Source organism: Lutra lutra, chromosome 8 (genome assembly GCF_902655055.1).
Source record: "Lutra lutra chromosome 8, mLutLut1.2, whole genome shotgun sequence".
Lineage (NCBI taxonomy): Eukaryota > Metazoa > Chordata > Mammalia > Carnivora > Mustelidae > Lutra > Lutra lutra.
Genome location: NC_062285.1, coordinates 62,980,496 through 63,007,463, shown reverse-complemented (window position 1 = coordinate 63,007,463; position 26,968 = coordinate 62,980,496). Strand labels below are relative to the sequence as shown.

The following is a 26,968-nucleotide window of genomic DNA, read 5'->3' as shown; positions in this document are numbered from 1 at the left end:
AGAGCTGCTGAGTGAGCAGGAAAATAAATGTGTGAGTAGGTGCTGGGGTGCTGGGGCCATCCTTCTCCCTTCCCCATGCAGGCTGACTCTTAACATTCACAGCACTAAGGGGGAAGGCTGGGGAGACAGGCCATCACTTCCAATCACAGAAGAAGAAAGCTTGAAAAGTTCTCAGGTTGCGCACTAAGGCAAAGACAAGTTGAGTGATTTGTTCAAAATCACACAACTCATTAATTTCAAAGCTAGCTCGTAAGACTCATTGTCTTAAATTTATTCATTACTCCACAGGTCTTTGTAGAGATCCACGATGGGATGAGTACCACGCTCTGTGCCTCAGATCAGCAAATCTCAGCCAGGGTCCAGATACACTTGGCAAAAGAGCCCTTATGAACCGCCCCAGACTAATCTAAAAATATAACTGCCGGGGTGCTTGGGGGTTTAGTCAGGAGAGCATGTGACTCTTGATCTCAGGGTTGTGAGTTCAAGCTCCACGTTGGGCCTAGAGCCTACTTAAAAAATAAAGAGGCTACCTGGGTGGCTCAGTCAGTTAAGTGTCTGCCTTGGGCTCAGGTCATGATCCCAGGGTCCTGGGATCGAGCCCCGCATTGGGGTCCCTGCTCAGTGTGGGAGGGCCTGCTTCTCCCTCTCCCTCTGCCACTTCCACTGCTAGTGCTTTCCTACTCGCTCGGTCTGTCAAATAAATAAATAAAATCTTTATAAATAAACAAACAAACAAACAAACAAACACAATTTTAAAGAATAGAAATATAACTACTGTCTTTAGATGATGCACCATCCCCTTGGACTTTCACAAACAGGTACATGAAATGTTACCCAGGCCCAACCTATACCCTTCTGACAAAATCTTTCTCTCTCCCCACTCACTGTTTTCAACACCCCTTGGGTGCTTCTGGAAACAGCCTAGCATGTTCTTGCCTCAGGAACATCACTTATCCAGTTTTCTCGGCCTGGAATACACTTCTCCCACACAGCTGCTTTCCTTCCCAACGTCACCCTGTCAGTGAGGCCTTCCCAAAGGAAGGACAACTGCAACACCCCCCAACATACATACCCAGCACATCCTACCCCCTTCCTTAATTTATATTTATGATATATTTACTTGTTTATTGTCAATGTTGCCTCACTCCATGATATAAAGCTCCATTTTCACGACTTTATTCACTGTTTTATCCTTAATATCTACAAAAGTGCTTGGCACACTGTAGACGTCAAGAAATATTTGTTGAAGATGAGAATAAGGGTGTAAAAATGCACCTAGTTGGGGCACCTGGGTGGCTCAGTGGGTTAAAGCCTCGGCCTCTGGCTCAGGTCATGATCCCAGGGTCCTGGGATCAAGCCCCACATTGGGCTCTCTGCTCAACAGGGAGCCTGCTTCCCCCCCACACCGCCGACTTGTGATCTCTGTCTGTCAAATAAATAAATAAACTCTTTTTAAAAAAATGCACCTAGTATGTATTTGGCATAGAGTAAGCATTTGATAAATGGTAGCTACTATTAGAATTTGCTACAGTCAAAGTATGCAAACTATTGATCAAGAGGACATAATCCTCTAGGGCAAGCAAAATCTCCTCATTAACTTCTATAGAACATTCTATCTAGTTGCTGAGATATGACAAAAGCCAGCTTCTTTTCTCAACTACTATACATTCAAAATGGGTTCAACAAATGATTTTTTATGGAGACCTAAATTTTTTAGCAAAACCTCCTGTGTAAAATCCGCAGCAGTTTTGTAACATAATTTTTTAGCAATGAAAAGAAATTGACAACTTTTTTCACTTGTTATTTATCTCAGTACTTCAGGTTGTTACTGATTGTACACAAGAATGTGACTCAAAATGCCTCCAACTTAGGATAAAGCATAGACATTCTTTCTTCATTTCATTTTTTTCCCATTGCCTTTAGTGTCCTCCCTCTTACACAGCAAATTGTATCACTGTGACTGACAACTGTTTTGCCAACATTTCAGGTATATTTCTCAACTTTTTGCTTTTCTATTCTCTTTATCCACACATCAAATTACTCCCCCCCGCCTTTAGCTTGACTATTGTTGCATCCTGTTTCATTCCAAAGATGACATGTTATTTTAATTGACAAAATTTGGGCATTCAAAATGGTAATTTTATTTTCTGTACTTCTATTCAATTTAAGACCTCATTTTTCCCTGGCAGAAAAAGGTAATAACTATTGTTATTGAGTGCTTACTACATGTCAGACATCGTTGAGAGAATCAAGTCACTAATTCTCATATTAGTCCTATGAGGTACCCATATTACAGGAGAGGAAACTGAGACACAGAGAACTTAAATATCTTCACCAGGATCATACTGGTGATTGTAGGAGAGCTGGGATTCAAACACAGGTGGTGTGACTCCAAAGCTGAATGTCTCAACCACCCCGCTGTAGTTATTTCTTTCAAAATTTGCCAAAAAACAGAGTGCATGAGTGGCTCAGTCAGTTAAGTATCTGATACTTGATCGCAGCTCAGATCTTGATTTCAGGTTTGTGAGTTCAAGCCTTCATTGGGCTCTTTGTTGGGCTCCACGCTGGGTGTGATCCCTCCTTTATTTTATTTTTTTTAATTAATTAATTAATTTTTTTTTTGACAGACAGAGATCACCAGTAGGCAGAGAGGCAGGCAGAGAGAGCGGGGAAGCAGGCTCCCCGCTAAGCAGAGAGCCCAATGTGGGGCTCAATCCCAGAACCCTGGGATCACAACCCAAGCAGAAGGCAGAGGCTTTAACCCACTGAGCCACCCAGGCGCCCCTCCTCCTTTTTTTAATTTTTATTTTTTTATTGTTTAAGATTTCATTTATTTATTTGACAGAGAGAAATAGATCACAAGTAGGCAGAGAGGCAGGCGGGGGGCGGGGGAGAAGCAGGCTCCCTGCTGAGCAGAGAGCCCCATGTGAGGCTCGATCCCAGGACCCTGAGATCATGACCTGAGCCAAAGGCAGAGGCTTAACCCAGTGAGCCACCCAGGCGCCCCGATTTTTAAAAGATTTTTTTATTTTACTTATTTTGAAGAGAGAGAAGAGGGGGAGGGACAGAGGGTGAGGGTAAGGAAGAATCTCAAGCAGACTGCATGCTGAGCCCAGAACCTGATGTGGGGTTCGATCTCACAACACTGAGATCCTGACCTGAGCCAAAATCAAGAGGAAGACACTCAAGCAACTAAGTCACCCAGGTGCCCCAGAGCCTACTTTAAAAAATAAAAAGAAGTTGCTAGAAAAAGTGATCCATATACAATATGCATTCTTCCTGTAGGACATTCTGGTGATGGGTCCTCTGCTCTCAGCTCAGCCACTGCCACTGATGGAGCTCAGGTTCATCAGGACCATGTCCCTTAAGAGCCAAAGTCTTTTATATAATCATTATTGTTATTGGTTTTTTAAAATTTTGTTAATTCTTGTTAATTGTTGAATTTTGTTAATTCTTAATTTTTAAGTTGTTCTGTTACTGTTTCTTTTTGAAATTTATTTCCATAAATTAATAAATAAATATTTCTTATTTCCATGACAATTTTTTTCTTCCTGTGGTCAGGATGCTGTATAGTAAACGTCCTCCTTTCCCACTAGACTAAAAGCTCTGTAAGAGCAAGGCTTGTATCTATCTTACTCAGGACTGTGTACTCAGAGCCACACATAATGCCAAGCAGTAAGTCTGGGGCTCAATGCATATTTCTTTGAACAAGTTGAAACATAATTTCCTTTCCCTCTTTTTATTCAATTTCTTATGTTGTGGTTCTATAACACTGCCTTGAGAGAACCTCAGAATAATATATTTTATTAAATATACAGATACATTTATTGAATATATTGGCAAAGTACGCTATAATTTAAAGACTGAAGACTTGCTTTCAAATATGTCTCAGAAATGGAATAAGCCTATTCCAATAGCACGTTCAGGAGGCTTCAGTTTCCTTTCTAACCCCAGATAATTGTACTACACAAGGTGAGGCATCTAGTTAACTTGTGAGGTTGATACTCAGCTGAGAGAATATGGGTGTGCTTAAGAATAGGATTTAATTTTTTTTGAAGATGTGAGCATTTGAAGAAGGGAATCAGTATGTGAAGGTCAGTGCATGATTGTGCATGAGTAAGCACTTGAGTGGGAAAGGATAACCAGAGTAGAGAGGAACACCTCACCAGATTGACAGACAACACTCCAGGTTTCTACTGCCAATTCTGCCACTCACCAAGTGGACAAGTCAAAGGACCTCCATCACTACCACCATGCCATCATCCTCATCATAGTCATAAAAGTATCTAACACAGACAAAGTGCCTACCAGCTTTCATGGATTATTTCATTCAATCATTACAAGTGCCCTAATAAGTAAATACCATAATTATTATCACCAAACTATTACAGATAAAGAAACCAAAGCATAGAGAAATTTAGTAACTTACCTAAGGGCAACGTTAGGTGAGGGGCACAACTGATCTTTGAACCTTAACAATCTAATTCCAAGACCTAAACTCTTCATCAGTTCTTTCTCTCAAATCTCTCTGGGTCTCACTTTTCTCATGAATTTTCTCTATCAGAGATTAAGTTAAAACATCAAGTCCTTCACAGCTCCAAAAGTCTATTATTCTAAATAAAATGCAGACAAATTAACCCTTTACATAGTCAGTAATGTATGTAATCATACAATCATGATTTTGCTAATAATAATTTATCATGGAAGGTCAGCATTTTCTTAAATGACAATTATTAACATTATTTTAACACAGTTAAATCAAGTGTTTCTGGGATCTGATTGGTACTTCTTTATGACTCAGAGAGGGTAGAGGTTGCATACGAGAAATGATTACAGATGAGGCACCTATACTATCATAAACAAGCTGGATACAGGATCTGAGATCAGCTGTGCTCCTGTCCCAAGCAACTAAGGAAGCCTAACAGCTCGGATTCGCCATACCCACTAAATGTCAATGTCTACCTAGCATCCTAAATGAGAGCAACAACTATCATCAAACTTTCAAATGTTTCTTCCTACAATTAGGACCACATCCATAATCCTAAATCTGACTGCAGAAGTGTTTCTCAAACTGTGGTGACAGACTATTTTTTTCTAGTTTTACTGAGGTAGCAGACTAATTTTTAATCTCTAATCCAGTGTGAATTAGCAGGTTAAAGATTTTAAATTTTATGTTTGTAAAGTATATTGAAATAAACTTCTAGAAAAGTACATTTTAAAAGATATACAAACTTAACAGACCTAAAATCACATTTCAATAAATCTAATCAGAACAAACATAAAAGGGAAAAGTCATAAGAATCATATACATTGTTTACAGAAAGTATGTATGTAGGAGATTAAAATGGAGAATTGCTGATTATACTCATAATTTTTGTCATTCACAATCATACGAAACAAAAATTATGAAGGAAATAGCACTTCTCTGTATTAAATTGCTTTACTCACACTTTGAATGAACACTGTATATATCAATAGTTCAGTCGATTTTCTGCTTGCTAACTTATCCAGGTTGGATAGAAGACAATGCTACTCTTAGGGGATAATATACATCTATGTTTTGTTTTATTAACATTTATAATAAAGAAATCAGTTTCACAAAGGTAAATTCACAAGAATGGAAGAAAATGAGTCACAGTAAGCTTTCATTTTTTTCAAAAGTAAGGCATGTAATGTATTTTTGAAATCTATCTTTAATCCTTTATCAATAAACAGTCACAGCAATTTATCATGTAAAGTCATGGTTAAATTTATATCACCTTTCAAAAATTAAAAGGAATGCTGGATCCGTTATTTTTTCATGCCTGCGTCTTCTTTTGATACAAAGTAAAATTCCAAATGTTTTCCAAATTTGTAAGGCACTCACAGATGTGCAAGCCGAGATCATCAATTATCCCACTGATATCTTTTGTTGAATTATGTAATACGTCATAACAATCTATAGAAACTATTCCTCTAAGCTTCTAACTCCAATTTTGCTCTTCAGTTTTATCTACAAGTGAAATATATTTTGCATTCCCTCCTTGCATGGATTTATTTAGGTCATTGAAAATACCAAAGATGTCAGATAAACAAATTTATGCTGTTCAAGTCACAATTTTTAAAATATGGGGATTAAACTACTTTCTTATCTTGAGGAAAGACTAGGAGTTTCTTTTGTGATTCAACATTTTCAACAGAACTTTTCCCCTCTATAATCACCACAAGTCTACATGCAAAAACAGTCCCTAATAATCAGTTTTCATACCGATCATAAAGACCAGTTTCTATATTCTCTCTATAATAAAGAGAATAATATAGTAGAATTTAACACAATCACCTTAGCATAACTCGTAATGTTTACTATGGCACTAAGCACTCTGTCTAGTTCAGCTGACATTTTTCTCATAACAAGACTTACTTGATGAAGGAAGTAGTGTGTTAAATTACGAGCTTCTCAATCTGGGTATTTATTCCAGAATACTTTTCTATTATTGCAGTTGCCGCATTAAAGGATACTTGCATATAAAACTTAAGCTGTAAACCACATTAGCTGACACTGATCACATGCTTAGATATTGTGGTAATAATCAAAGTTCAATAAGTGTTGCTAGACAGTTGCTCTTTATTTGCTTCATGTAGATCTATTATAAACAGTTTAAAACTAACCTTGATCTATAAAACTCCACAAATCCAGCTCTCACTCAGCTGTCCAAACTCGTCTAATGCCACTCTCCCCCCACTCTCTGTACTTTGGTCATAAATAAATACCCCATCTTCTCTCCCACATTATACTCTATACTTCTCCTATGATAATGTGTTAACTTTATAGACGTTGAATACCTGTGCTCCCTTCTAGAATGTAACCACCAGAGGGACAGAGACCATGTCTACATTCTTTTATCATAAAATCCCAAATGCCAACAACACTGAAAGTGTTCAATAAATATTCACTGAATAGAAATTTTTACAGAAGTTTACTGAGTACAGTACAGCCACAAAAATGTCTCCTATCTTTAAGAAAAAATATAAAATAACATTTTCAGACTCATTGAGTAGCAAAGTAAAAAACGACCCCTCATGTTGGTAGTACAAATGCCTCCTTCTAGGAACTATTTAGCACCTGAGCCTTCTGGAGTCAGAAAAAGAAAAGGAATAAAGGGGAAATTTGGCGGGGGGGGGGGGGGGGGTGTAAGGATGGGAGAGAGGGCAGAAACAAATGAAGAGGCCAAGTTGGGACACAGTGTAAAAGCGACTAAATTGTCTGTATTATGACCTTCTCTTTTTCTGGAAGGGTCTTTCATCTCTCACTTTGCACTCCTGCTCTGACCCCATACAAAGCCTGATGAACTTCCATTCGTCTTTCAAGACTCACGTGGTTATCACCTCCCTTACACACACGCATGCAAGTGTACGCACATGCACAGCTGGATCTCTATTGTAAATATTCTTCAAATTCATAGCACTCAGTATTCACTTCTGTTGTATACAGATCATATCATTTTTACAACATTGTTTGTCTATCTTCTGTCAACTTAAAATATAACTTCCTTGAGGACAGGAATTCCTGTTCATCTTTCATGTTCCAAAACTCAGTTTACTGCCTAAGACCCAGTGACTATTTCAACATGTTTGCTGACATAATGAATGAATATGGTTGATAACTATTTTCCTGACCATAGGAAGTCAGAGGATGGAGGTGAGGGATGGAACAGGAGAATAGGGAAGCAGGGAAAAAAAAGATTGAGTGGAGAGTGGGGTATGGAACTTGGGCTATATGGCAGTGAAATGAACTCAAAGGTGAAGTAAATGAGGTCAGATATGTGGGAGAAAGGATAGATAAGAAAAAAGAGGCACAAAACACTAATAATCAATGAAATCTTACTTTTGGCCTTTACTTGATTATCTCTGTTCTTTTGTTATTTCATATATTTTTTTCAATAATAATTTATTGAGAATCTACTTTATGGAAAGGGTTGTGCTAGGTTTTGGGAATATGTAGTTAGAAAACTGAGTTAGTGCACAAGAATAGAGAAGAATAGAAAAGAATGACAAGAGCAAGAATAGAGATTTTATACAACAGAATAAGGACAGAAGAGAAGGACATCAAAACCACCAGAACCTGCATGTTTACCATATGGGTTCTTAGGGCCCATCAGTAAAAGAATGGTTTCATAACATATCATCAGGCTTCCCGAGGTGGGTTCCCAGTGCAATACTTTGGGATAATAAAACATCCTGTGACTTAAAATTTCTTTTCATATTTCTCAGTGTTTAAACTTAGAGTTTTGTCTTTAATCAGTTTTAATAACAACAAAAATATATAAGACCTTTCTAATTTAAGCCATCTTCTCAAGCTAACCAGATAGGTACATGATTTTTCACATTTTATGGATTATTTTTTATTTCTACTTTTCTGTAGCCAAGAGATAAATTCTGCCCTACCTAAAGTAATAGGGAAAATACCAATTTCTGAAATTGTTAATTTCACTTTGCTGACATTTTGCCTTGAATTTATGACATTGCTTAATAATAGCCTAATAGAATAGATTTACTTGACCTGATTTACTAGCATCAATATTTGCATTACTGCATTCCTGTATAACTTCAAAATTTGAAATCTGAGATGTTCAGCTGAGTGTGTCATTTTTTAAATTGGAAATCTGATGATAATTAATACATCATAATTTATAAACCTTATTCATTTAAAATCATTTAATGCATATAAATAAAATAAATGTTTATTAAGTTCATCTTTATACAAAAAGTTCAGATTTTAAAATAATTAAACCTCAATTACCTTTTGGTTTCTAAAATAACATGGTAACATAATATAGAAGTAGAAACAGTGTATCACGTACTGAATCTTCATTTAACTAGTGAAACATTTGCTATGTTTGCCATGTTTTTATTACTCAAAGAGACTGTGAAGAGGGTTGGTAGAGTAGGATAAGTCCCTTTTTATAAGAAATTCTAGCTGGCTATTTTCTATAGTTTAAAGTATGAAATCGTATATCACCCCCCGCCTTTATTTTGATACCAATACTAGTACCCTAGGGCATACCTTTCCACCTCGAGAGTCACAGCCTTAAAGGAATCATTCAGTCTTTCTTTGGCAGCATTATATCATCAAAACAGAGATGGAGTAAACATCTGGGTTACATTATCATCTAACATAACTACACTGGTAAACACTGAATTCAGCAATTAATAAAATATGTACCTCTATAAATAGAAAATATTGTTATATTTGGTTTTATAAGTGCTATAGTCTATCTAAGCTAGAGAGAATAAAGTATGTAGTATGTTATGAAGATAGAAAAAGCAAAAGAATCTGGGATTTCCATTTAGATCAAAGTAAAGAATAATTACTATTCAGTAAGATAGGGAGAGGGACTATTGGGGCAGGTCTTGATTTGACTGAATCAGAAAGCAAAAAAAATGTCAGTTTTTAAAAGCTAAAATTTGTGCCACTTTACAAAAATCATCCAACTAAGCAATTCTTGATGCTTGCTAAATATATATGCTAGTGTAAGCTAATATGATATACACAGCAAAGTTTAAAAAAAGAAGAAAATGTATATTTTAGCTCAAGATATCTAGCTGAGATTAGCTTGAAAGGCTTCCTTAAATAAGCTGACAGGAGATTTTCAACATCTTCATGTCTTAGTTAAGTTCTCTGTGTTAATAAATGACAGAAATTAATGTAATTTAAAATTTTAATCAAAATTAACTACATTTCTCAAAGGAATTCTATGACCAAGGTATACGTTGGTCATATACCACATATGCCACAGGAGTGGTAAAAACTACAATGAGGTAGCTATCCAAGGACATGTGCCCCTAAGGAAGGTGTAGTCTAGTCACAGAGATATATGTGTATACACAATGAAAATGAGAGAGCAATGCAAAATGTCATCAGTTCTATTGGAAAGAAATTACTCAAAGTACTAGAGAAATACAGTACAAAGACAGTAGGCTAAGTGAGATACGAGTGGGATTTTTTTGTAGAACAGAGTGTTTGTCCTGGGCTTTAAAATAATTAAGTTAGTTTTTAAAGGGTAAAAAGGGGAATGAGGGATATTTCAGATGGATGGTACATCAGACGCAAATGTTTCCTCCCTGTCTGATGAATGAAAATCTACTTTAGATGGATGGGTGGACAAGTAAGAAATAAGGATGAACAGGTAAGTGAGGCCCATAGCTTTGAAAGCCATAGTGATTCTGGACTTTATTTTGAAGACAATAGGAAAGTGCTGAAGATTTTTAAACACAAGAGTGACTGAATCAGAGAACACTGAAATGTCCTTTGTTCTTTTGTGCAAATAAACATTAAAAATATCATTGACATGCTTTCATAAAAAGGTCCATCTATACAGTGCTGGTGAAATAAAAATGTTAAAAAGATGCTGCGAATCCTCTTAAATTTGACAAGATGACTGAGAGTAATAATCACCTACTGAGGTCGATTGAATATCTGTCAGGGTTGCCAGATTCCAGAACAAAATGCAAAAACTGATCATAACATTCTTGGATACAACAGAAAAACAAGGTTCACACTTACAGAATAAGATGTGGGAAAGAAGAGGGTTTTCCAATGTTAAAACTTAGCATCTTCAAAATCTAGGCAAATGAATATGTATGGTCGGGAGCTCTCAAAACAAATCTATCAAATGTCTAAGACTCTTTCGGATCACTAGTTTATAAAGACAGCAAATTAAAAGACGAAATGCTAATGTTAGGACAACTATACTTTATCTCACGGTGTTACACATCTCAAATATATGGAAAATGGGGAAAAAGCTAAATCAGACACTGGAATAAAAATAATGCTATCTGTTCAACAAATTCTATTTTATTCTAAAGATGCCAAGAATATATTTCCCAAGGCCCCTTGTTTAGGAAGAGCTCTGGACTGAGTTACGGCTGGTATGTAGAAATGATATTCAACACTCCCAGGTCTGGTTCCCGAAACTTCCATGCTCTCTCTTTCCTTTTTGGCCAGATGCAAAAATATCCAGTAGAATACTGTGAGGCTCTTGAAGATTTAAAAAACAAAGCACAACAAAAGCCGTATGAATGAAGATTAGATCTCAGAATGACTGTGGAGAAGGGATCTTCCTCCTACTTCCTGATAACCCTCATTGGATTATGACATGAGTCTGAAATAAAAGCTACTGAGATTTGGGATTGTTTGTTATATTAGTTAGCACATCCTTACTACTATAGACCCCCAAAACTTCAGTTATATTTAAAAATCAGAAGAGCAGATCAAGGCCCAAGTCCGTCAGGCTCTCTATTCACTGGGGAGTCTACTACTCCCTCTGCCTGCTGCTCTCCCTGATTATGCTCTCTCTCTCTCTGACAAATAAATAAACTCTAGAAATCAGAAGAATTATACAATATATGCTCTAAGCTTCCTCGAATCACATGAGAGTGCTTTCAGAGCTATAAATACACAAAGATAGTACACTACAAATATAATCAGATTTACAATATACTGAAAAGTAAAATTGTAAAGAAATGACTTAAGGGAAAAGGATAGAATCACTCGTCGTTATTTTGAAATGAGAGAGCAGACCCTCTACTTTGGATTTGGTTATTCCATGGTGATTCTCCAGGAGGCATCATCCAATGAAGGTAAGACACCATTCAGGAGGTGACAAAAGAACCATGGACACTAAATGACTGGATCAAATGTTCTCCATCTTTATAAGGTTAAAAAAAAATCTTATTTGTAAGAATTCTGATGTAGATTTTTTTGCTTGTACTTTCATATAAGTTTATTTTTATATTTTTCCTAGGATATTCTTTCTTACTTCCCTAATGCAGTTGCATTTGAGAGCCTGTATTTTCTCATTATCTCTTCTTAATGTACCCTTCCTTTAAAAAAAAAAAAGATTTTATTTATTTATTTGACAGACAGAGATCACAAGCAGGCAGAGAGGCAGAGAGAGAGAGAGGGAGAAGCAGGCTTCCTGCTGAGCAGAGAGCCTGATGCGGGGCTTGATCCCAGAACCCTGGGATCATGACCTGAGCCGAAGGCAGAGGCTTTAACCCACTGAGCCACCCAGGCGCTCCTTGTACTCTTCCTTTTGTGGACAACTTTCTATTTTATATGGTATTTTTTATTCTGTTAAAGTTTTCCTATCTAATTCTTCTTATTGTTCTAAGCATAAGTTCTCATGACTGTATAAATATTAACTGCAATGACTCTAATTTCGAAATGTTTCTTCTGTGAGAAATGCATTTCAGTAGTATAGGAAAAAAAAAATGAGTATTCAATAAGACCAGACTGACCAAGGAAAACGCAGGGATCAGAAAATGGGTAAGAAATCAATCAATATAAATTACCCCTTTATTATCTGCTCATCTGAGCACTGACAGAATCCTTAACATCTTTTCCCAAAGCACTTTTTAAGATAAACCGAATTATTTTATATCCTTTCTGGGCTCATGTCACCATCATCAGATTATCCCGCACTCTGCAAATGGATCATAAATTATCGGACTTGCTTTCACAGCCCCAGAGGGATACCTTGGGTATGAATTCTCACAAATAGAGATCCCTTTGGTGGGACCATCATACATATATTCATTCAACAAAAGTTTAGTGAAGTTCTACTATGCAACAGATATCAGTGATATGTCAATGGACAAAAAACAAAAATTACTACTCTCTCAGTGGCTTATTTTGGTGGGGGAAGAGAGGGAAACAAATAACAAACCAAATTAACTACAATTAATTAATTACCCAGTACATAGACAGTAATAAGTGTTACAGAAATAATAAAACAAAAATTTTAAATAGGGTGTTTAGGGAAGGCCTTACACGATGCACACTGGAGTCTAGACTGAAGGAGGCAAGGAGGTGACTGTGATGGTATCTTTGGAAATGGAGTCTCTAGCAGAAGAAAAGCAACTGCCTTCAGTTGGGAATGTACTTGGCATACCTGAGAAACAGAAAGAGGACGGTGTACCTGGAGCAGCAACAGTATGACTAGGGCTGAAAGAAGAGCAAGAGGAGATGAGGTCTAAGACCTGACAGGGCACAAAATCATGTGAGCCTCATGACTCACTGTAAGAACTTTCTTTTCTTTTCTTTTCTTTAAGATTTTATGTATTTTTTTGAGAGAGAACCCATGCAAGAACGTGAGCAGGGGTGCGGGGGTGGTGCTAGAGAGGCAGACTCCCTGCTGAGCAGAGAGCCCAATGCCCGGCTCCCATTACCCTGAGATCATGACCTGAGCCGAAGGCAGACGCTTAACTGACTGAGCCACCCAAGTGCCCCAAGACTTTCTCTTTTTCTTGTAGTGAAATGGAAAGCCACTGAAGAATTTTGAATAGAGGAATGGTATTAAATGACTTATATTTAAACATTAAATTCTGGCTGCTGCATGTTGGCAATGACAGGAGAAAGCAGTCTGATGATTGCAATAATCCAGGTGAGAAATGAAGGTTCAAACCAGGGTATAGTGGGTAGAGAAGATGAGCAATGGCAAGATTCTGAATATATACAGTATTCAGAATAGACAGGATTTATTGACAGATTGGATACAGAGTACGAGAGAAAGAGAGGAATCAAGGAGGACTTTAAGATTTTTTACCTGAACAAGTAGAAGGGTAAAACTGGGTCAGCTGGGTGGCCTGGGTGGCTCAGTCGGTTAAGTGTCTGCCTTCGGCTCAGGTCATGATCTCAGGGTCCTGAGAACAAGGTCCCGCACAAAAGATTCCCTGCCTAGCAGGGAGCCTGCTTCTCCCTCTGCCTGCTCTTCCTGCAACTCCCCCTGTTTGTGCTCTCTCCCTCTGCCAAATAAATAAATAAATAAATTTTTTAAATGGCATTTACTGAAATGGAAGAATTAGAAGAACTGGTTTGAGAAAGAGAAATCAGGAATCATAAGTCTGGGATACATTAAGAAGACTATTAGACATGCAAATGGAGACACTAAGCTGGCAGTGGGAGTTACATGATGGGGATTCAGAGGAAACACACACGGGAAATATAAATCCGGAAGTCATCGGTACGTAGATGACATGTCCAGCCATAAGATAAAATGGTATCACAAAAACTATGAGAAAAGACAGCAAGGGAATACTAAGAGTTCTGGGGCACTCCAACATTAAGAGTTCTAAAAGAAGAGAAAGACATAGCAAAGGACTGGGAACTATAGGCCAGTGAATTCAGAGCAAAACCAACAGAGGGTCAGGGCATGGAGTGTCAAGTGCTGCTCACAGGTCAAGTAAAACGAGGATTGATATTTGATCTTTGGAGTTAGCAACATGGAGGTCATTAGTAACCTTGACCGAGCTATTTCAGTTGAATGATGGAGGCAGAAATCTGTTTGGAATGTTTCAAGAGAAAATGAGAACAGTGAAATTCAAGAGAGCGAAGACAGACAACTAACTTTTTGGAACAATTCTGCTATAAAGAGAAGGAGAGAAATGTAGTGATAGTAGTAGAGGAAGGAGAGTAGGATCAAAGGAAGTTGTCTTTGTTTTCATTTTACAGATGGGAAATACAACAGTATGTTTGTAAGATGGTGGGGAAGAACCATTAGAGAGGAAAAAACTAGTGATTAAAAGAAAAGAGGGGAAAAATCACTGCAGGGATGTTCTTAAGTACATTTGAGAAATGGAATCTAATATACAAGTAGAAGGTTGGCATGTGCTGGGAATGTGGGTACTTCTTTATCCATAATAACAAAAGAGAAAACAGAGTTAGGCACACAAAGGCAGAAGTGGTTAAATGTGGTAGTGCAAACTTTAGGATGTTTTCTTCCGGTTCCTTCTATTTTCTTGGTGTAATAGAAAGGGAAGGAGTCATATGCTTAAAGTTAGAATGGGGTAGAGAGTTTAGAAGTTTGGGGAAAGAGGGGAAGGTATGCAATGAGCTTCTAGAAGCGTGGAAGTGTGAATAGCACGGGGAAATATGATTGCCAGGCAGCATTGTAAGTCCACTCAAATTTGATGATCAGGAATCTGAAGTGAGACCAATAAGCCTGGGAAGCTATGTAGAATAGATTAGGAACAGAAGAGGAGTTGTATTTACTTTTGATGGCCAAGGAACAGAGTATTTACAAGGGAATAGTATAGTGATGAATCATGAAATTTCATCTAGGCTTAAATGACAGGAAAATATGAAGGAAATGAGGAATAGGAGGGAAGTGGGGGTCAAAGAATTGTTGAATAGAGGTATTAGAAAGTAAAGCGGAGATAAGAGTTTATAGCAAGAGAAGGATGCTTGCAAGTAAGATTATGGCCGTTGTTAGTTATGATACAGTCTTGAATGAACACAGGGATGAGTCTGACGAAGGACGGAGGACAAGATCACTGAAAGAAAGGGTGTCAAGGAGCCAAATGGCAAGAGTAGTAGAAGAATCTATAAGAATCATGGCTGGAGCAGTGTTTGAAGAAGCAAAAGTGAGCCAGGAGCTGAGGTATTCAACAAATAAGGTTCATTCAACAGGGAGTCTGAAGTAAATAAGTTGATGAACTTTGTGATACTGAAGATATTCATTTTAAGAAACAGGAGCCTGCTTTTGCCTTTTACAGAATATTAATGACCACACAAAAAAGAATGACAGATAATTGAAAGTTATTTCCACAATCAAGAATAAAAGGGAATTTATTAATAGTAGGTAAATCATCCTGACATATTTAAGGCTGGATCGTGCCTTTCCATTCTTTAAGAGGAGTCATTCAAAAAAGAACCTGTATAACAAATGTATTTCTACTTGTTCTGAAAGAATCAGCTGACAGACTTTACTTAGATTTACTTTTAAAGTATTTGACCATAAAAAATACCTCTACGCAGAGCACATTAGAACAGAGAAATTATGAAATCAATATAATGTTCTATTAAGTCAGTTTAAAAATCAAATAGCAGCTATCTTTAAAAATAAAGTACTATTTTTCAAATGAGGGGGCAGGAGGAATAAGAAAGGAAATGACTGAACCATTTAAGACAAGATTATTTCTTCCCTGAGCATTCTAACTACTGTAAATCAACAGGGAAATCTCTGGTTTCAGAAAACTGTTTCAGTCATTCTGAACATTAGTTATATTCGTTCAGTCTTAAGAAGACTACTAATAGATAACATATATTTCTAGGGGCACCTGGGTGGCTCAGTTGGTTCAGGGTCCAACTCTTGCTTTTGGCTCAGGTTATGACCTCAGGGTCATAGGATTGAGCCCCCCCCCCCCCCACAATGGGTGCAAAGAATCCTCTGGAAATTCTCTAGTCCTCTACCTCTCTCTCCCTCTCTGCCCCACCCCTGAATGGGAGTGTGCAGGAGCACTTTCTCTGTCTCTCTTTCTCAAATAAATAAATAAAATCTTAAAAAAAGAAATAATGTATTTTTAGAGGTGATCAAGTAGCTATATGATGCCATTGTGATTCAGCAGCTAAACACTAAATATTTCAGTTAGATTTTAAATTATATTCACAAATTACAATCTTTCACAAAGAGAAACAGATGAATACCATAAAAAGGTAGATATATCTGTTTAATCATTGTCTTCTCCCAGCAAAAAAAAAAAAAAAAAAAAAGGAAACTACAGAGCTCTGATGGGTGATCTGGCTTCGGTGAATGTATAAAATTAAAAGTAAATGAAAGCTAGACAAGATGCCTGTCTGTCATGACTGGATATTTAACTATGTGATTAGTTGCTGGAGAAAGAAATATGACTAAAAGACATATTCCTGCCTTCAGGTCCCCCATAAACTAGAGGAAAAGATATGCATATAAGCAAAATATGCATGAGCAATATCTGTACATAAAATGCTAGGAGACCGACAGGAAGGGGTGAGTACATCTTCCTGAGAGAGTAAGAGGAGGCTTGTGGATGATGTTTGGTCTGAGCCTTGAGGACTGAGCTGGAGTTCAGATTGAAGGAGGTCTACATCTGCATGTGCTGGGAGGGGCTGGAATTGGGAAGAAAGAAGCTCATGCAGAGGGAAAAGCAACAGCCAAATCTAGAGGAATGAAAATGCACAGGACATTTTAGTTAACTGTGAAGAGAAGAGTGTGATTTATGAAGAGAAACAATGGATGAAAAAAATTGTGAAACGAAATTAGAAATGTAGCCTTGTAAATAATTTTTTCCAAGACTTTATATTTCATCCTGTTAGTGTGTTCCACAGAATATTAGTTCTTCGGGATGCTGATGGACATTACATGAGAACCATGGCACCTCTGATAAGGTTAAACAAACTTTAAAGGATTTCTTTACTCTAGGACTTCTCTGCACTTCTTAATATACTAATATATACTGGAATCTCAAAAGGAAAATAGCTTATGCAGTTTTACAAACTAATTTGGTCATAGAACCCCTCTTTTAAGAAGCGTATTAGAGAACTAATGTTCTGTGGGAATGTACTCTTAAAATTGCTGCTGGGGCAATCACTGCAATATAAATTGCTTTCCCATCACATGATGCCGTAAATCTATTTCTTCACCCAATAAACATTTATTTAGTACCTTCTACATGCTAAGCCTAATAGTGCATTAAAGTACATGAGCCTTATAAATTCAGATTATGGTGATATGAATAAAAATATTAGGTGCATCCTGAGTTAATCTGAACAAAACAAAAATGAACTTAGATTCTTATTGTAAAGGGTTCACACTCATCATGGTGCAGTAGTAGTTAGGGATGGAGACTCAGGAGCCAAACTCCCTGGGTTTAAACCCTAGCTAATCTACCTACTAGCTGTGTGATCTTGGGAAAATTACTTAACCAATCTGTGCTATATTTTTCCCCTCCGTAAAATGGGAATGGTAACAGTACCTGACTCAGTGGTTGTTCTGATAATTAGGCATATTAAATAAATTAGTATTTCTAAAGGGCTTAGAACAGTGGTTGGCATAAGGTAAGCATAATGTGGTTTGTTAAATAAATGAAATCAATATGCTAGGGTCAGAGGGAGTATTTTTCTTTCCTTTCCCAAAGTACTTTATTGCACATTTACTCTGGGAAATTTTTGTAATAAATCAGCTGCCTATTTAGAAATTGGTGGAAATGAGGTAAACACAAGACCATTTGGGCTCTTTAAGTGGAAATCTTGACTGAAATATCCATCTTTATCCTAGGTAGGGCACCAGGGTCTCCTAGCTCTCAATATTTTCTCCACACACTAGTTGGAAAAGTCTGGATACAAAAATGAAACAGAAGGATGAAGGAATAAAGTGGATTGCTAGTTTCTTCTTTATACTTTTTCCTATTTTTCAAATTATCCAAAATCAGTATGTACTATTTTTATATTCAGAAAAAAGAATGCTATTTTAAAAGATCAGCTTTTAAATTAGTGTTAGAAACAAAGATGAATACAAAATGGTAACTTTTCTCCTTCCCAAACTAGTAGCCAGGGATAATTGGGAGGTAAGATAGAATAAAGCATTATGTTTCAAATTAGAAAAAGCTGTTTAGGGGCGCCTGGGTGGCTTAGTTGGTTAAGCGACTGCCTTCGGCTCAGGTCATGATCCTGGAGTCCTAGGATCGAGTCCCACATCGGGCTCCCTGCTCAGCAAGAAGTCTGCTTCTCCTGCTGACCTCTCTCCTCTCATGTTCCCTGTCTTTCACTGTCTCTCTCTACCTCTCAAATAAATAAATGAAATATTTAAAAAAAAAAAAAGAAAGAAAAAGCTGTTTACACCAAAGAAATTCCAAAAATCTTAATATGCTAAAAAAATCATGAAAATTAACATATTATTATAAAGAAAATGATGTGTTTCACATTGAAATCATAACTGCTTAAAAATTCAGGTCACTGTTTCTTCTCTATAGAATAAAAAAAGATGGTGTACAAAGTTACCTCAAAATTAAAATTGTAAGAAAGAGTTGAAGAACTAAAATTTCAGGGATTAAACCTGGGGAGCCTTCTCACAGACATTTCATTATAATAAAACCTAAAGATTTTTTTTCCTCCAGACTGAATAAAAACACATTAATTTTAGTAAATGTTGGATGGATCATTCAGACTGCTCAGGTCAAAATCTTGCAGTCATTTCTCTCATGTCCCTTATCCAATGTTCTAGTATACCCTCTCTGCTCCTCTTTAAAATATGTCCAGAATCTGACCACTTACCACCCACACCCTCTCTGGTCCAAGCCATCACCGTCCAAAATGGTCTCCCTGCTACTGTTCTTCCCTTCAGTTTATGCTGAAGGAGTGATCCCATTACAACATAAGTCTGATGGATCGTCTCACTCCCAGTCATCCCCAAACATCAGCCATTTCCCATCATGATTATGAAATAAAAGCTAAAGTCCTGGCCAATCTTTCCATAACCCAGTCCATGTTAGCCCTCTGCTCTTACTCTTCCTTCCCTGTTCTGTTTCAGTCTCCCTGGCCTTCTTCCTGTTTCAAGAACAAACCCATCAGGCCTTTGCATGTGTGTTCTTCCTGCCTAGAATGCTCTTCCTCCAGGTATCCAGGCACCTTACTCCCACACTTCCTTCACTACTGTGCTCGAATGTCACCTTACCAATGAAGTTTTCCCTGATCACCTCTTTTAAAATTGCAAGCCACCCTATGCACATATTCCTATCGGGCTTCCCAGAATTTTCTCTAAATAGCACATAATACCATCTAATACTCTGTATATTTTCCTTATTTATCTCATTGTCTCTCCTCAACAGAATGAAAACTTCCTGAGGACAGGATTTTCCTTTATTTTGTTCCCTAATGTATTCTCAGAGGCCAGAATAGTGCTCAGCACACAGTAGCTGCTCATTAAATACTTATTGGCTATTAAATAAAATGGAGATATCGGGTAGGCTTTTGGAAATACACTCCTGAAATCTGGAGAGAGGCCTGAGCTGAAGCTATAACTTTAGGAGTCATCAGTGATGATGTCATTAAAAATAAAGACAGGAGAGAGTTGGTAAAAAAGAAAGAAAAGAAAAGAAAAAGAGAAGAAACTTTCAAGAAAAGCCATTTTCACAATCTTTGCTAGAAAAGCATCATGATAAAAAAAAATGCACTTTTTGCAAATTTCAAATTGGCAAAATTTACAAAGCTGAAGGCAATTCAAAAAGATATAAAACATGCAACTAATTGCAAGAGTCTGAGTCAATATTTTTCTTCTTTAATTTAAATTCAGGTTAGTTAACATATAGTGATGTATTGCTTTCAGGAGTAGAATTTAGTGATTCATCACTTACATATAATACCCAGTGCTCTCCTCAACAAGTGTCCTCCTTAATCCCCATCCCCCATTTAGCCCATCCCCCACCCACAACCCTTAGTTTGTTTTCTTAACTATAGTCTCTTATGGGTTGCCTTTTAATTACTCTAACTGCATCTGCTTTATTTAATAATCAAGGTTATCTTATCTTTTCAATAAATGAAGGATATGGATGCCTTCTCATCTTACCATTTACCATCTGATCTTAAACAACAACCACAGTACACTAATAAGGAAATGGAACACATGTATAATGTGTTCCTCAAGAATTCCCATTGTAGCCTTCCTCCTGGGTGACCATTTAACTGTACTGGTGACTGCCAGGACATGGGGGAATTGAATGTAATCTATTTGGAAGTAATGGCAACTACAATTCTCTCTCCAATAATCTGAAACTTAGTCTGAAGCTTCTTCAAAATATAAATGCAGCACCCAAGGTCAGACAACACTTTCCTGAGAATCAGCTATTAGAATGCAGAGTGGTCGCCTGAAAGACTCTGCTGTCTGCATTTTGTTGAAACAGATGTGAAAAGTGAGGAAAGTATTATAAAATCACCACCACCCCTGCTTGGTAATTTGTATTAATTGTATGTATGAAGTTGTTGGCCCATTGTACTTCTTATATGACATCCCCCAACAGTCCCTGCAATTTGTCTCAACAAGATGCAGACACAGTTGGGCTGGAAGACATCTTGCTGCAGAGCAATCTGAAAGCTTTTTCCAACACCTTTAATGCATATTCACAACCACCGCTTTCTAAAATGCAGAATTTCATCACCTACTATATTTAAATTTCTAAAATCTGCATTATATATTTCAAGTATGTTTAAATCAAAGTTTAAGTATTGGAAAGGCCTACATAATTTAACAAGTAATATGTATTAGAGGATGCTGACTCAGCAGATGGTAAGCAATCAACAAGGCAACCTTAACTGTATGAAAACTGCAAATAACTGCAGGTTTAAAGTTATGAAGATGAAGCTGAGAAAGAAATTAAAATTTCATAAAGGAAATAGACAAGGGAAATCAAATGAGGAAAAGCAAAAGTATAAAGGCAAAAAAGTTGAATTTAGGAAACAACCTGAATAGTAGATAAAACAGAAAATCAAGTAAATTAAATGAGTTTAGGCTCTAAGCTAAAAAGAAATTGGTATTAATCAACCGTAATACTGATCCACATTTTTTAAAACGGCAATTATTGGTGCGCCTGGATGGCTCAGTAGGTTAAAGTCTCTGCCTTCGGCTCGGGTCATGATCTCAGGGTCCTGGGATTGAGCCCTGCACCGGGTTCTCTGCTCAGCAGGGAGCCTGCTTCCCTTCCTCTCTCTCTGCCTGCCTCTCTGCCTACTTGTGATCTCTCTCTGTCAAATAAATAAATAAAATCTTTTAAATAAATAAATAAATAGAATGGCAATTATTTTAACGGGGGGGGGGTAAATGAAACGAGGGAATTCTAGAACATTTTGGAGAATAACAGCAAATAGGTCATCATTGTGAAGTTTTTCAGATTCCTTCCCAATTAACTCTCCAGAACCTTCTTCTCTATTACATCTCTCTAGTGCTCCTTGTTGTATCTAACATCATAACCACAAATCTACCTTCCTCACCACAACACACTGATCTTCCTGTAAGAGATTTGTATGGAGTATGGAAGTCAAGAAAATGACAAAATTTGAGACCTTTCAGGATGACCCACTATAAATCATATTTAACACTTATTGAATACCAGTATTATAGAATCATAGACTCTCAAGGTCAGAAGAGATTTTAAAGGTCTTCCAGTCCAGCCAAGCATCCATTCTCAAAGTCCTTCTGTGATATTCCTGCCAGGCAGCTAAACTATGCTTACTGAAACATGTTGATTGATGGAGAATCCACCATCTACCAGAGTGTCTCATTTTACCTTCAAACATCAATTCAGCCTGTTATTTATTCCATTTCTATGTCCCTTAAACTAAATAGTTCACTGGGACATTTATTGATAAGAAAACATAAAAACATCTAAGTGACCGGAGCCTACCTTATCTTTTTTTTTTTTTTAAAGATTTTATTTATTTGACAGAGAGAGAGAGATTACAAGTAGGCAGAGAGGCAGGCAGAGAGAGAGGGAAGGAAGCAGGCTCCCTGTGGAGCAGAGAGCCCAATGCGGGGCTCGATCCCAGGACCCCGAGATCATGACCTGAGCTGAAGGCAGAGGCTTTAACCCACTGAGCCACCCAGGCGCCCCCGGAGCCTACCTTATAGAGACTCTCATTTTATTCAAATAATTGGCGGACTCCTAACAGTTAGTTTATTTTCAAAGTTCCCCAAGTGAGAGGCACCTCGGTGGTGTCATCAGTTAAGCGACCAACTCTTGGTTTTGGCTCAGGCCCTGATCCCAGGGTCATGAGATTGAGCCCCGCATCAGGTTCTGCACTCAGTGTGAGTCTGCTTAAGATTCTTTCTCCCTCTCCATCTTCCTCAGACCCTCCCCCCACCTAAAATAAATAAGTAAATCAATCAATCAATCAATCAATCTTCAAACTTTCCCAAGCAATTTTAATATGCAAGCCAGGATTAGAACCATCACATAAAACTAAGTTCTCTCCACACCACAGTAGAGTTACTATTAGAAAATGTCAGATGAGCCATCTTCCTAAAACTCCTATTTATTAGGCTCAATTTGATTCTCTGATGATTATACAGTAGAATACAGTAACATTATAACATATAAAGAGTATAAGATTCAAATTCAGACAGAGTTGAATTTGGGACCTTCCTAAGTGAATACCCTCAGCCAAATTGTCTAACTATTCTGAGTCCTAGCTTCCCCATCTATAAAAAGAGGATATAATCATTCATGGGGAGCTGAGGGAGATAATATATTCCACATGGGAATACAACGCTATCACGTTCATCTGAGCCTTCTCTAGGTAAATGTGGTAGAAAAACCCTTGGGTGGCCCCATGATTCCCACTTCCTCTCCCCTTGAGTGTTCACACCAGATTTGCTCTCCCCTTGAGTGTATGTGGGACCTGTGACTTGCTTTTAACCAACAGAATATGGCAAAGATGAAAAGGATTCTGTGGGTATAATTAAGGTCCCAAATCCGTTGATTTTGAGTTAATCCAAAGGAGGATTATCCTGGGTGGACCTGACTTCATCCAGTAAAAGCCCTTAAAAGAGTGACTGGACTCTCTCTGAAGTCAGAGGCAACAAGCAGCAGAGACTTCCTGTGGGTTGATAAAGTAAGGTCATGGCACATGACCCTGCTCACATGGCAAGGAACTATAGGAACTATGGGTGGCCTTTGGAGCCTCCAGCCAACAGACAGTGAAAAACTCAAAGCTCTTCACCATTGTGCTTCAAGAAAATAAACTGTGCCAACAGCCTGAGTGAACCCAAAAACATATCTTCTCTCGGTCAAGTCTCTAGGTGCAAATGCATCTGTGAGAACCTGGGCAGAGGACCCATGAAGCCAGGTCCAGACTTCCGATCCATTGGAACTTTGAGATAATTAACAGTGTGTTGTTTTGAGCCACGATGTTTGTGGTGGTTCAGTTTCCAGCATTAGAAACTCCAACCATTTTCATGTGAATGTTTCAAGTCTGCTCATGGTCTTGGTCACTCTCCCTAAAACAACTCCACTTCAGCAAACTTTCCTTTAAAGTGCAGTTTGTAAAAGTGGGTGCAACCATCACAGCAAAAATCTATTCAGGCAGAAGGCATCAAAGGATGTGAAATCTGGGGTGGTGGTAGTCAGAAATTTAATGAGAAACACAATATTTACAATTTAATTTGATTATGCTCTGTTTTATATCTTAAGGTACAGATCCTCTCTGTTGTGTCATCTCAGATTGAGAGTAAAGAGACATTAGTGCTCTTATTATCAAATTGTTTTGCTAATGAGCCTCTCTTTTTCCATCTGGAAGGTAACCCATGAAATCTGAGTTTTGTACTAACTCCAAAGTTTGCAAAGTAGTTTTTTTCAGAATTTCAGAATCATAAAGGTTTCTATTGTACTTTACATGAATCTATTAGTTTGTATAATCACTTGCACTGCATAATAACCTCACTCACCTCATGGTAATTTGACCCACTCACATGCACACATGTGTACACAAACATGGGTGTGTAGGTTCTCCACAATCAGAAGAGCCTCAGAACTCTAGTTTCCCTCTTTTCAGATTTAAAAAGGCAAAATACATTTCAAAGTACCTCTAACCAATTCATATCCAAACACATCATGAAGCCTCATTCTTTACTTTTGATCATTAATGACTTTATGGCAGAAGATATGATTTTCAATCTTTAATTTCCAAAAGGAGCATTTCTATTAATTGTCTTTGCAAAGGGACATGCAGAGGAGATTAACAGCACCCCTCTTATGAAACACACTACCACTCATCATTGATTCCCAATGTCAAAACTGTTAAAGACCATATTTGTAGTTCTTTACTTTCCTTATTGAGGACATGAGCATATGATCCTAAAGGGACCTAACAAAGATAGATGCTCAGAATGACAAAATGAAAAAATAGAAAGGACTTGTATTCTTGATGACATTGCTCAGCCAATGAATTAACTAGACCTCTACTACCCTACTGATCTCTTTGAACATGAGAAAATAAATGCTTTATGTAGGCCACTTTCTGGGTATTCAGTTACTTGCAGTTACCAACACATTAAATGATACATTTGCTTATCTCCCATCCAAGGATTTACCAGGCCCCACCCTGCTTAGCTTCCAAGATCAGAAGAGATCCGAGTATTCAGGGTTTGGCTGTAGACTACATTTACCTATCCCTAACAATGTTTAGCCTTTCTAAGCCTCAGCTTTTTCAGCAATACGAAAAGGAAATATGGCTATATAGTCTTTGCACTGATTAAGTTAAGATAAAGTAGCTAAGTTCTCGTATTAATTCCAATGTGTATGGTGATGGGGCCCTCCACACCAGCAAGCAATTCTCTGGACACCAACTGGATGTCCTACAATTCAACTCCATTTTGACAATACCTACCCAGAAAGCATAACATTTCACAGTTTAAGGGCTCAGTCCTATAAGAATGTCCTGTGTCCGCCCAGATTCTACTCACTTCAGACACCAGTCACAAGTCCAGATTGTCACCTGTGCTTCTGACAGACTGGCTATAAATGGAGGTTCCTACAACCCCCTCCTTTGGTTTGATTAATTGGCTAGAGGAACTCACAGAACTCAGCATAACATTTTACTTACTAGACCACTGGTTTACTATAAAAGAATATAACTCAGGCAGAGCCAGATAAAAGCGATGCATAGGGCATGGTATAGAGGGAGGGTGTGGAGCTTCCAGGCCCTCTTCCAGGCTCCCCCACATGTTCATCAACCTATAAGTTCTCTGGAGAGAGAATTTACCTTCTTGGTTTTAATAGAGGCTTCATTCCATAGGCAAGATTGAACTCACTGGCCATTGGCAATTGATTCAGCCACCAGTCCCTCTCACCTCTCCAGTTGAGAAAGTTCCAATCCTTTAACCATATGGTTGGCTCCACTGGCAATCAGCCTCATCTTTAGGTGCCTTCCAAAAGTCACCTCATTAATATAACAAAAGAATTACTGTTCTCATCACTTAGTAAATTCAAAGGTTTTAGAAGCTCTGTACCAGAAATAGAAACAAAGCCAAATATATATTTCTTATTGTAAGTCACAATATCACATGAGGTCATTTGCCCTAATCCAATACAACAGTATCCCTATTAAAAGAGGAAATCTGAATACACACACACACACACACACACACACACACGGAGGGAAACACACCACATGAACATAAAGGTAGAAATGAGGGTGATGCATCTACAACCCAGGGAATACCAAAGATGGCCAACGAACATCAGAAGCCATGAGAGTTGCTAGAAACAGTCGTCAGAAGAAACCAACTCTACCAACACCTTGATTTTGGACTTCTAGGCTTCAGAATTGCAAGACAACGAATTTCTGTTAAGACATTTAGTCTGTGGTACTTTGTTACAGCAGCCCTAGCAAAGGGTTCAATGTTAAAAGTAAATCCAAATTCCAAAGAAAACCAAACAGCGGCAACAACAAAAACACAGAAAAGAATGTTCATTTTTTAAAGTTACACATTCATAAGCTGACATTTATTTTCATAGATAATTGATGGTAGTACAAAAAAAGATTCTCAACATAAAGTGTTTACATATAGATTAACCTTAGGTCAGAAACTGAAGAGCTTCTCAAAAGAATATTCCACAGTGGGGGGAAAAAAAAGGAAAGAAGTTGGAGGGCATGTATTTTTAATAGAATCTAAGGGAGAATTTTCAAATATACAAATAGAACAGAACAATAAGGAGGGTTAAGAGACAAATGCACTTTCTTAATAAAACGATGAAATCACAAATGCTAGCATGGATTAAGAAAGTAATCATGAGATGTGAGAAGAAAATCCATTTGGACATATCTTTTAAATTTTAATTCTTTACAAAGAACTGTGAATTGTTATATTTGCATAGTTAATCATTATTTTTTAAGTCTTTCAGTTCCTTGAAATTTCCTACTAAAGAATTGTCAGTAAAAAGATGTGGAAGAAGATGTTTTGTATTGAATTTGAATATATTATTCACTTAATTACAACCTTCATGTAACAAAGGTTTCCTAATGTAGTCTCATCTAAAATTAATAGATATATACTTAGTGAGTCCAAATGTTTAATGAGCTACAAGGTTTATTAACATTCCCATTTTATTTATTCTTAGCTTTACTAAAGCTCATCTATTGCCCACAGGCTTGTGATGCACATATCACATAATAAAAAGGCAA

The 26,968-nt window shown here is 37.5% G+C and overlaps 1 protein-coding gene across 4 annotated transcripts in view; it reads right to left on the bottom strand.

Annotated features, from left to right (window-relative positions):
- The window catches only part of NELL2 (neural EGFL like 2), a 405,295-nt gene that overhangs the window by 357,179 nt on the left and 21,148 nt on the right, over window positions 1-26,968 (bottom strand). Inside the window, exon 1 of one of the 4 annotated variants that reach the window (XM_047742254.1) lies at window positions 6,401-6,419. The exons of the other annotated variants lie outside the window; for them this stretch is intronic. The gene's annotated coding sequence lies outside the window, so the exon portion shown is untranslated. Of the gene's footprint in view, window positions 1-6,400; window positions 6,420-26,968 lie in introns of those variants that run through there. 4 annotated transcript variants of the gene reach the window in all.